Genomic DNA, 9389 nt, shown 5'->3' on the forward strand with positions numbered 1-9389 from the left:
ATAAGCTACAATTTTAAGTGTTTATTCCGCACGAACGGAGTCGCGTGCGACAGATAGTCAAATCATAAATCGATTTGTAAATAACGTTCAAAGTTCAATGTTACCTAGTCATTCACCTCTTACATTTGTTACAAATAACATAGTCATCGTTACAGCTTACATTTACATCGTAAAAAAGAGGGTAGGTAGAGTCTAATGCGTATCAGTATTTCTTAGGTTTGACATAGTAACTAGTAAAATTTCTAAATACTATTTCTTTCGTTACATCACAAATTACTCTTACAAAGTATTACCACTAAAAATTAGAGATACGATATAAAAAAAGGTTAAAAACTTGTAATCTCCATTTCCATAGTTCGTACCTCATGTACCAATGTGTTTTGCGGTGAAGGAAAACATCGCGATGCACATATCTGGGAAGAAATTCAAAGATGTGTGAAGTCACTGGGCCTGGTTGTCTATGGCCTAGTCACATCTAATTATAGGCTTTCAAGGCATTCAGTTGGGACTTATAGTGAACTGATGATGCCATCTCATAGACCAGGGCACGCAAGCATCTTAAGTAAAGTGACTAAGATATAGTCAACGCTGGTCCAGTGTGATTTGACTTCACATATATCTTTGAATTTCTTCTCAGTTTGCTTATTATTGTTGCTTAGATTTAGCTTTATCTTAGATCTAGCTTTAATATAATTATTCTTCTTTTTCAGGTATCAAAGATGAGTCATTGACGAAGGTATACCCAGGTCATATGTTAATAAGTGTACAGATTAAATAAACCGTTTCTAGGCCGAACCAATTACTAAGAAGCGGGTCGTTTTTATTGCAAGGCAGTGTAGTGTTAATTACTTTTCAGTTTCATTTGCGAGATGTGTTATTTCAATGGTGATTTGATTAATGGAGTTTGCACGTAATTATCAAGAAGTCATGTTGGATCCAGCTGGGCCTACACACTTACACATCTTTAATGAATTCTTTATGAATTTCTAATAAAACTGTTGAATATTTTCTACCCTTATCTTAAAATTATTCTTCATACAGCTTCAAATTCTCCGTTATTCACTGTGGCAAATTTCTTTGAAGTCTTTCATAATCTTTTCACTTGAATATCTTTCCTTCGACAAATTCTTTTTCCCCTTTTATGCGGAGCGTCGACTGTAATTTTGTTCATCATAATAACAGAGTACCTAATATCAGAGCGGTCGTAATTTTAACTATGACTTTATCTCGTCATTTATATATCATTTGCTTTTATTTCATAAATAAATTCTTATATAAAACTAACTAATATTATAAATGCGAATGTTTGGATGGATGTTTGTTACATGGTATCTCCAGAACGGCTGCGTGGATCTCTGAAATTTTGTATAAATATAGAACAGAGCCTGGGAAAAGATATAGACTACAAATTAAGTTTTTTTTTTATTCTGCGCAGACGGTTAGGCAGGCGATAGCTAGTTTCATAAATAAATTCTAATATAAACCTTACTAATAATATAAATGCGAATATTTGGACGGATGGATGTTTGTTAGAAGATATCTCCAGAACAGTTTAACGGATCTCGATGAAATTTGTCATAGATGTAGAACATAGTCTGGAAGAACATAGGCACATTCAGTTGTTTTCTGGACGTAGTCGCGCTCAAAAGCTTAATAATAATAACTAAACGATAAAGTGAAATTAATTGAACTTAAGTGAAGATAAAAATTGTATCTTTACTACACCCCAACGACGGATAGATAGCATTAAGTGGATGAAATGGCGATGGATATTGTCTAATCCAATTAGACCGGTCGATATGTTGTCTATGGTCACGCGATGTATCGCCCGGAGTTCTGTTAACAGAAAATTGTCTATTAATTAAATGATGGTTGTACAAATTGTATTACACTTTTACACGAGTTAATAAAGATAAAGATAGATGGATTTTGTTCAATAGGGTTTTTTATATCATAAGGTAGCAAACGAGCGAGCGGCCACCTAAAATAGCGAAGCGACCGCTGCCTATATATAGACATACGCAATTGCATATGCGTTGCCTACCTTTAATCGAAGGAGGAGAGGATACACAGAAGAAAATACTTTCCCTTCCCATGCATCCTCTCATCCGGAAAGTCCACTTCCACTTCCCACCCTTTCCTTATAAGAAAAAGGGTAGGAAGGGAAAGAGGACTAAATTAGGCCTTCGGGACGCACAATCATCAAACGAAACGCGGAATTGCTTCCACTTCACGCCCGTCTTCTGTGTGGTCGTGGTATTTCACCGGGCGAGCCGGGACAATTCGTGTGAACATGTTAAAGGGGGCTCTACCGCTGTTTGTTTAAACACATTAATCTCAGGAACTACTGGTCCGATTTAAAAAATTCTTTTTTTGTTGGATAGTTCATTTATAAAGGAAGGCTTTACGCTATATAACATTACGATGCGACCGATAGTTTTTAATTCCGCGCGCAACAGAATCGAGGCGACAGCTAGTAAGCAATGAAAAGATAAAAAAACACTACACAAATTCATTGAGTCATCGTCCGAAGATACATTTTAAATAATCAGAGAGAAAATTATGAATAATGATATAAACCATTAATCATTATTTTTTAAATCATTAACGCAACGCCGACATGTGCACGTGAAATCGTTAACAAGTAATCATTGAATTGTCAAGTCATGTACACAGTTGTTTTAAATTAAGTAACAACGTATAACTTAGAACATAAGTGGCTCAGGGGTTAAGCACCTTTGCTGAACATCATGGATTCAAATCCTGTCATGTACTAATGTGTTTTTCGATTTATATATTTAAAATTATTAGTTAGAGTCCTCTAGAAAGAATGGCGTTTTCGTTACCAACTGTCAGATAGATTAGTGAGGGGACATAAACGATGATATTTTAGTAAAGCTAGTGTTGCGCCGATACACGGGCACAGTGTCGGATTTTCTTCCTAACAATACATCTGAGGTTCCTACGGTTAAGGAAACATCGTGATGCTACACATATGAGATGAGATTCAAAGATATGTGTGTAGTCAAACTGCACAGGACCAGCATTGACTATGGCCTAGTCACCTAACTTAGGGTACTCCGAGTCTCTTAGTGGGGAGGAATAATGAGCTCAAATAAAATCGATCCAACAGGTCCTTTAACATGTTAATTTCTTATGATTGTATTTGTTTGATTTTTAAAAGTATAAAGATAGATGATGTTGACATGATGAAGAAAGTAATAAGAATTTGAATGGCCACAAAAAAACTGAAAAATGTATGTATGTATTGATTGTATGGAACATAATAAGACTAAGAGATTGTATAGAAGAGTACTCGTACTTCAACTGATATTATGCTTTCTATCTCATTATGACACCTTCATTTGCCTACAGAGTTATTAATGTTTTAGAGTGGAGAAATGTATAAAATCTCGCAAGCTATGGTCTGATTCCCAGGCATTCACAATCATCATTAAGACCATAGTAATGTTTATCTTAATGACATGGTAAGTCGTGATGTGTGTGCCTGATTCTGAAGAGCGTCGGTGGCTCAGGGGTTAAGCACTTGATTTGCAATCTGCAGGTCCTGGATCCGAATCCCGCCATGTAAGTGTTTTTCAATTTCCGATTTACATATGTACCGATTTCTTACGGTGAAGGAAAACATTGATGCTGCACATATCTGAGAAGAAAGTTAAAGATATGTGTGAAGTCAACCAATCTGCCCTTGGCCAGCGTGGTTGACTATGGCCTAATCACCCTTAACTTAGGGTAGGCTCCGAGCCCCGCGGTAAGGACGTATAGTGAGCTGATGATGATGATTCTAGAGTAGACAATTAGTCTATTAATCGTGGTGTTGAGGTTTGGTTAAGGAATTTTAGTTTTAATTTTTAATGTACATTTTTTGTAAAGATAATATTTTAACATAGAATTTAAAATTTAAAAAAGGTTAAAATGTAAAAAGTTCCAATATGTTTTTTGTTATATCTGTTTTGTCAAAGATGATGGGATGACGATAAACTTAACTAGAGAGTTTACATTAATTTGGATGCCTTTGTATAGAATTCTGCAGCTGAAGCAATTTTGTGATAAGATCGAAGGATAAATTTGACACAATGGAAGTGATAGTATCATTGACAATTGTTTCACTTTGATGTAATACAATTAAGGATACTGGATTGTTAAATGGGTTGTTAGTCTTGTGACAGGTAAGCATAATCTTACTAATATTATAAATGCGAATGTTAAGATGGATGTTTTTAACAGTGGTAGAGCCCGCTTTGACATCTTCCCACGAATTGGCGCGGCTCGCCCGGTGAAATACCACGACCACATAGAAGACAGGCGTGAAGTGGAAGCAATTCCGCGTTTCGTGTGATGAGTGTGCGTCCCGGAGGCCTAATTTAGTCCACTTTCCCTTCTCACCCTTTTTCTTATAAGAAAAGGATGGGAAGTGGAAGTAATTGAAACTCATAACTGTCATATATCAAGATTGTTATTATCTGTATTGTAAATGACTGAATGTAATTTGGTGTCAATAAATGTTGTGTTAACAATTTCATTAAATGAATTTCAACTTTGTGGAACAAAGAATAAGGTGCTAATTTCTATGTTCATTGTTATGAGTCATATAGTTTGTAGCTTAATATAGAACACGATTATTTATTTTAATAAATATTCTAATCGCAGTCATCAATTTTATATCGAAGGAAAATAAATCAGACAGAAAAACTTGACTTCTTTTTGATACCATTCATATTAATATCTTAATACTAGCTGTCGTCCGCGACTCTGTCCGCACGGGATTAAAAATAGATGTTGGCCGATTCTCAGACCTACTCAATATGCTCACAAAATTTCATGAGAATCGGTCAAGCCGTTTCGGAGGAGTATGGGAACGAAAATTGTGACACGAGAATTTTATATAAAAGATAATTCTAAAGTTCGTCTTTTGTTTTATATCTGTGTAGAAAAATTATAAAAACCCTTGTCTGTCATCCAATTTAGAATAAAAAAAAATTAATCACAATGACTAAGCGCTTTTCAAACAATATTTTCTAAGTGGATAAACCATGTAGATTTTGATCATTATTCATCCGCCATTAACCAAACAGGCTGTTTTGTCAACAAGAGTTATCCCTATCAAAAGCGATGCCTTGTTTCCGAACGTCATTTGTCATCACGTTTCCCCGCCATTTTAATTGACAGATGTCAAATTACAAGCTCTTTCGCGCCATTTTGCGGCATGTCTCTAATGATGGAGATTTGTAGATACGTTACCGTTTTTTATTTATTTATTTTACTAAATATATTTATTAATTTAATTTACTAAATAAAATCTGTTTGATTTACAAAATGTAACGCGATATTTTTGCTACATCGTTAGTTTGTTTAGCACTTTTTTAAATGATTTTTGCTTTGAAGATTAGAAAATATATTTTCTACTTTAATTGATTAAAATGTGTTTGGCATTTTATATCATTTATTCAAGACCATAGATTAATTGAATTATTCGTTAATTAGTCGGAATTAAAAAAAATATAAGTAGCCTATGTGTTCTTACAGAGTATGTTCTATACGTATGCCAAATTTCATCAGGATCCGTTCAGACGTTCTGAAGATATCTTCAAAGAAACATCCATCCATCTTAACATTCGCATTTATTTATTTCATGTAACAGTAGGTAACACATATTGGGAAAAATATTACATTGGTTTTGGAAAATATATTACGTGGAAAAATATACGACGTGTACATGTACCCTTTTTTTCAGAGGGGAATGCTTTATGCATACTCCGCGCCCCGGGGGGGAAGCGGTAGTTATGTGAGATTCTCCTCCATAGGGGAGGCATAACCACTAAACCCCTCTGTTCCTCCAACGCATCGGGACGGGACCACGGGCACGCTTTCGCTCTCGTCCGCGGACCGTGTGCACGTACCCAGTGTCGCACTATCGGGCAGTCAAGCTTGTCGCTAAGGCCTCTTAGTATGGTGTATTTATAATATTAGTAAGTTTGTTTTAGTAGTCTAGTTTTATATAAAAATATTTTAGATATAGAAATAATTTCATGTAAGCTGCAACACATAATGTCAACGCAGTCAAGAATTATCTAGAAGAATAATTAAGAAGCTATCAAGAAGTATTAAGAAGAAAGAAGTAAAGAAGAGAAGTACGGTACACTGATGGGCCTGAATTGTTGCTCTTACCTGTATTTTAACTAGGTGAGCAAACTTTCAGGTGTGTTAGTGCCGACTATACTACAAAGAAGATAGAAAAAAGAAGAATACATCAAAACTAGTATTAGAATTATTATGTTTTGTATAATGAAGGAAAACATAGTGATGCTGCACATATCTGAGAAGAAATTCAAAGATATGTTTGAAGTCAACCAACCCGCACTTGACCAGCGCGGTTGACTATGGCCTAATCACCCTTAACTTAGGGTAGGCTCCGAGCACCACGGTGGGGACGTATAGTGAGCTGATGATGATGTATAACCTTTAAACAATTTCATATGCGTAGATATCTGTCATACTAATAATGTTGTGAATGCGAATGTTTAGATGGATGTTTTTTTTTTTCAAATTAAAATAACAGACTTTTGTTAATTTACTAATATTTCTTGTAGTATTCCAACTAAGCTCTATACTTGTGCTAGGACATGGTTTACGATAATAGTCGAATGGGATTCGAACTCGTAACCTCGTGATCGGAAATCCGTAACCTCAACCATTAGGCTATTGACGCTTCTACGTTTGTTACAAAATATCTCCAGAACGATTGAACGGATTTCGTTGAAATTTGGCATAGATATAGAACAGGTGATTTTTTTTTATTACGCTCAGATGAAGTCAAGAGTCGCGGGCAACCGCTAGTTAATTATAATTTAAATTTAATAACACTATGAGAATGTTTTATTTGTTTTGTCATAAAAAGTTTTTATTTAAATAAGCTTTCATTAAAATGTTATTAAAATTGTTTTTTCGACAATAATTGTAATTTAAAAAAATCATGGAAATATGTAAATAGATACTCGATGTCAAACCTAAGTGCTTTTAATATAAAATTAAACTTATATTAAACAAAGAATTTTTAATAAAGCTAATGAATTATTCGTTAAAATTAGATTCTTAAATATGCAGATGTGTTGTTCGTACGTATGTTTTCCCATCAACAAAGCGGAAGGCGAGAGGAACTTCACAATCCATGCCCTCCTTACATTTCCTATGCCGCTGCGACAACGTTACGTAATACGTATACGAGGTACAGTCAACTGCAACAAATATCACAAGGAATGACAAAATATTGTTCTTTATACAGAAGTCTATTATTTATTCATTTGTTTTTATCTGTTAATTTATTTATTGTGTTATGATGAACGAACGAATGTAAATTTTTTTGTCTGACTGTACTTTGATATCTATTAACTTTTTTAAAGACCCAATCCTTTAATACAATCTAGGATAATAAAGTAAATTATAACATTTATTACCTCTTTCTCAGTCACCTAAACTCTGGTAGGTTTCTGAGACGAAACCTCTGTATAAAACTTATCGTAAAAACTACAATAAGTTTTAGACGACGATTTTGGTCTCAGAAACCCTTTGTAAGTAATGTATTTATTAATTAAACAAATCATTAATCTACTTCTTCTCACGTGTTTCAACCTTACATGTGGTCATCAAATGCCGTGACTCTTTTCACCAGACGCTATCACTCTTATTAATCATCAATATGTTTTTTTTTTATAAAATAGATTTTCCTGTAAATTTACTAATATTTCTTTTACCATTCCAACTAAGCTCTAGACTTGTGCTAGAATATGGTTTACGACAATAGTCGAATGTCGGGATTCGAACCCCCGACATCCTGATCGGAAATCCGTAACCTTAACCATTAGGCTATTGACGCTTAAATAAATTAGTAGCCTATGTGTTCTTCCAGACTACTTTCTACATCTAAGTCAAATTTCATCGATATCCATTAAGCTGTTCCGGCGATACCTTACAAACATTAATTCATCTAAACATTTGCATTTATAATATTAAGACCGGCAAGCTCCTGCGGTTCCTCTGCTATTGCTGATGTCCATGGGCGTCGTTAAACACCTCGGTGTTCCCGCTGATCGTTTGCCCCCTTCTGTTATAAAAAAATTTAGTAAGATTAAGTTAGTTAGAATAGCTAGGTATTGAATAAGACCACCCATTAGCATACGTGACATAGTTGATCTCAAGGTTATCAAAGACTCTACCTGTGTCAGCAGAATGCTGTTATACGAGACGACTGTTCGTTAACACAATTGTACTACAACTAAATGCCACACACGTCGCATTAGTCATCAAAATGCAGTTGATAGAATCCTTATCAAAGATAAATAAAAATATATATCGTAATGTTTTAAATCATGAAACAGATTTTTATAAAACTTCATTTCATCGCTTCCATCTCGATGGATGGCCACAACGGCGAGGTTTTCACGTAACTTTTTACCTCGCACAGCCGCGTTGATATACCCTGTCCTCCTCTGTCCAGTGGTATGTCTAAACAGTTACGACTTAGGAACCTTCTATCTATCAGAGATTTTGATATCAGAAACCAAGGGCAAGAAATTTTTATATGCCGGCCTATCTAGACTAGATCTAGTGGGGTCTGGTAAGAAACAAAATTGTAAAGGTAATGCTAAACTGATATAAAAACGGCTAAACACTCACGTATATTCGTCCGGTGGCGACACCGACTACTTTCGAGATCATCAGGGTGAGTGGTGATCGGTGAGAGCGACGGGCCGCGTCCGTGAAATAATACCAGTACCACTCACCCTGATGAAGGGCCCCTGATGATCTCGAAACTAGTCGGTGTCGCCAGCAGACGAATATACGTGAGTGTTTAGCCGTTTTTATATAAGTTTATTATAATGTCTCAAGAAAGTTTGAATAATTTAAAAGGTAATGCTTATTAACTAGGCAATGGAAAAGTATACAGTAAAATCTAGTAGAAAATCTGTACTCCAAATGTAATATGATTCATTAAAATCATTCATACTGGCCTCCCCCATCGATTGCCACAACGCCCGGTCCTGTGCCACCCGCATCCAGTGCACTCCCGCAACCTTGACCAGGTCATCGGTCCATCGTGCGGGAGGCCTACCTACGCTGCGTCGACCCGTCCGCGGCCGTCCAGCAGTGGACAAGTTTAGGCTGAGTATGATGATGATGATTAATACTGGTACAATTCCTTTAATAAATTCTTTTATTCATCCATTAAACAAAATAAGGGTCACCAAATGTTTTATATTGTGTGCTGAATTATTTAAATCCCTCTAATCGGGGTCGAGTTTGTCGTAAAATTCTCAGAACGTGGTATGATTTTATATTTTCATTCATAATACGTACAAACCGTTCCTTAT

The 9389-nt window shown here is 35.4% G+C and overlaps 1 protein-coding gene across 1 annotated transcript in view; it reads left to right on the forward strand.

Annotated features, from left to right (window-relative positions):
• Positions 1–715: 715 nt before the first annotated feature.
• Positions 716–9389, forward strand: part of LOC106118489 (NACHT and WD repeat domain-containing protein 2) — a 45746-nt gene continuing 37072 nt past the window's right edge. Inside the window, exon 1 of the mRNA XM_013313149.1 lies at positions 716–736. The gene's annotated coding sequence lies outside the window, so the exon portion shown is untranslated. The remainder of the gene's footprint in view (positions 737–9389) is intronic.

The sequence above is a fragment of the Papilio xuthus genome, unplaced genomic scaffold (genome assembly GCF_000836235.2).
Source record: "Papilio xuthus unplaced genomic scaffold, Pxut_1.1 DF827570.1, whole genome shotgun sequence".
NCBI lineage: Eukaryota > Metazoa > Arthropoda > Insecta > Lepidoptera > Papilionidae > Papilio > Papilio xuthus.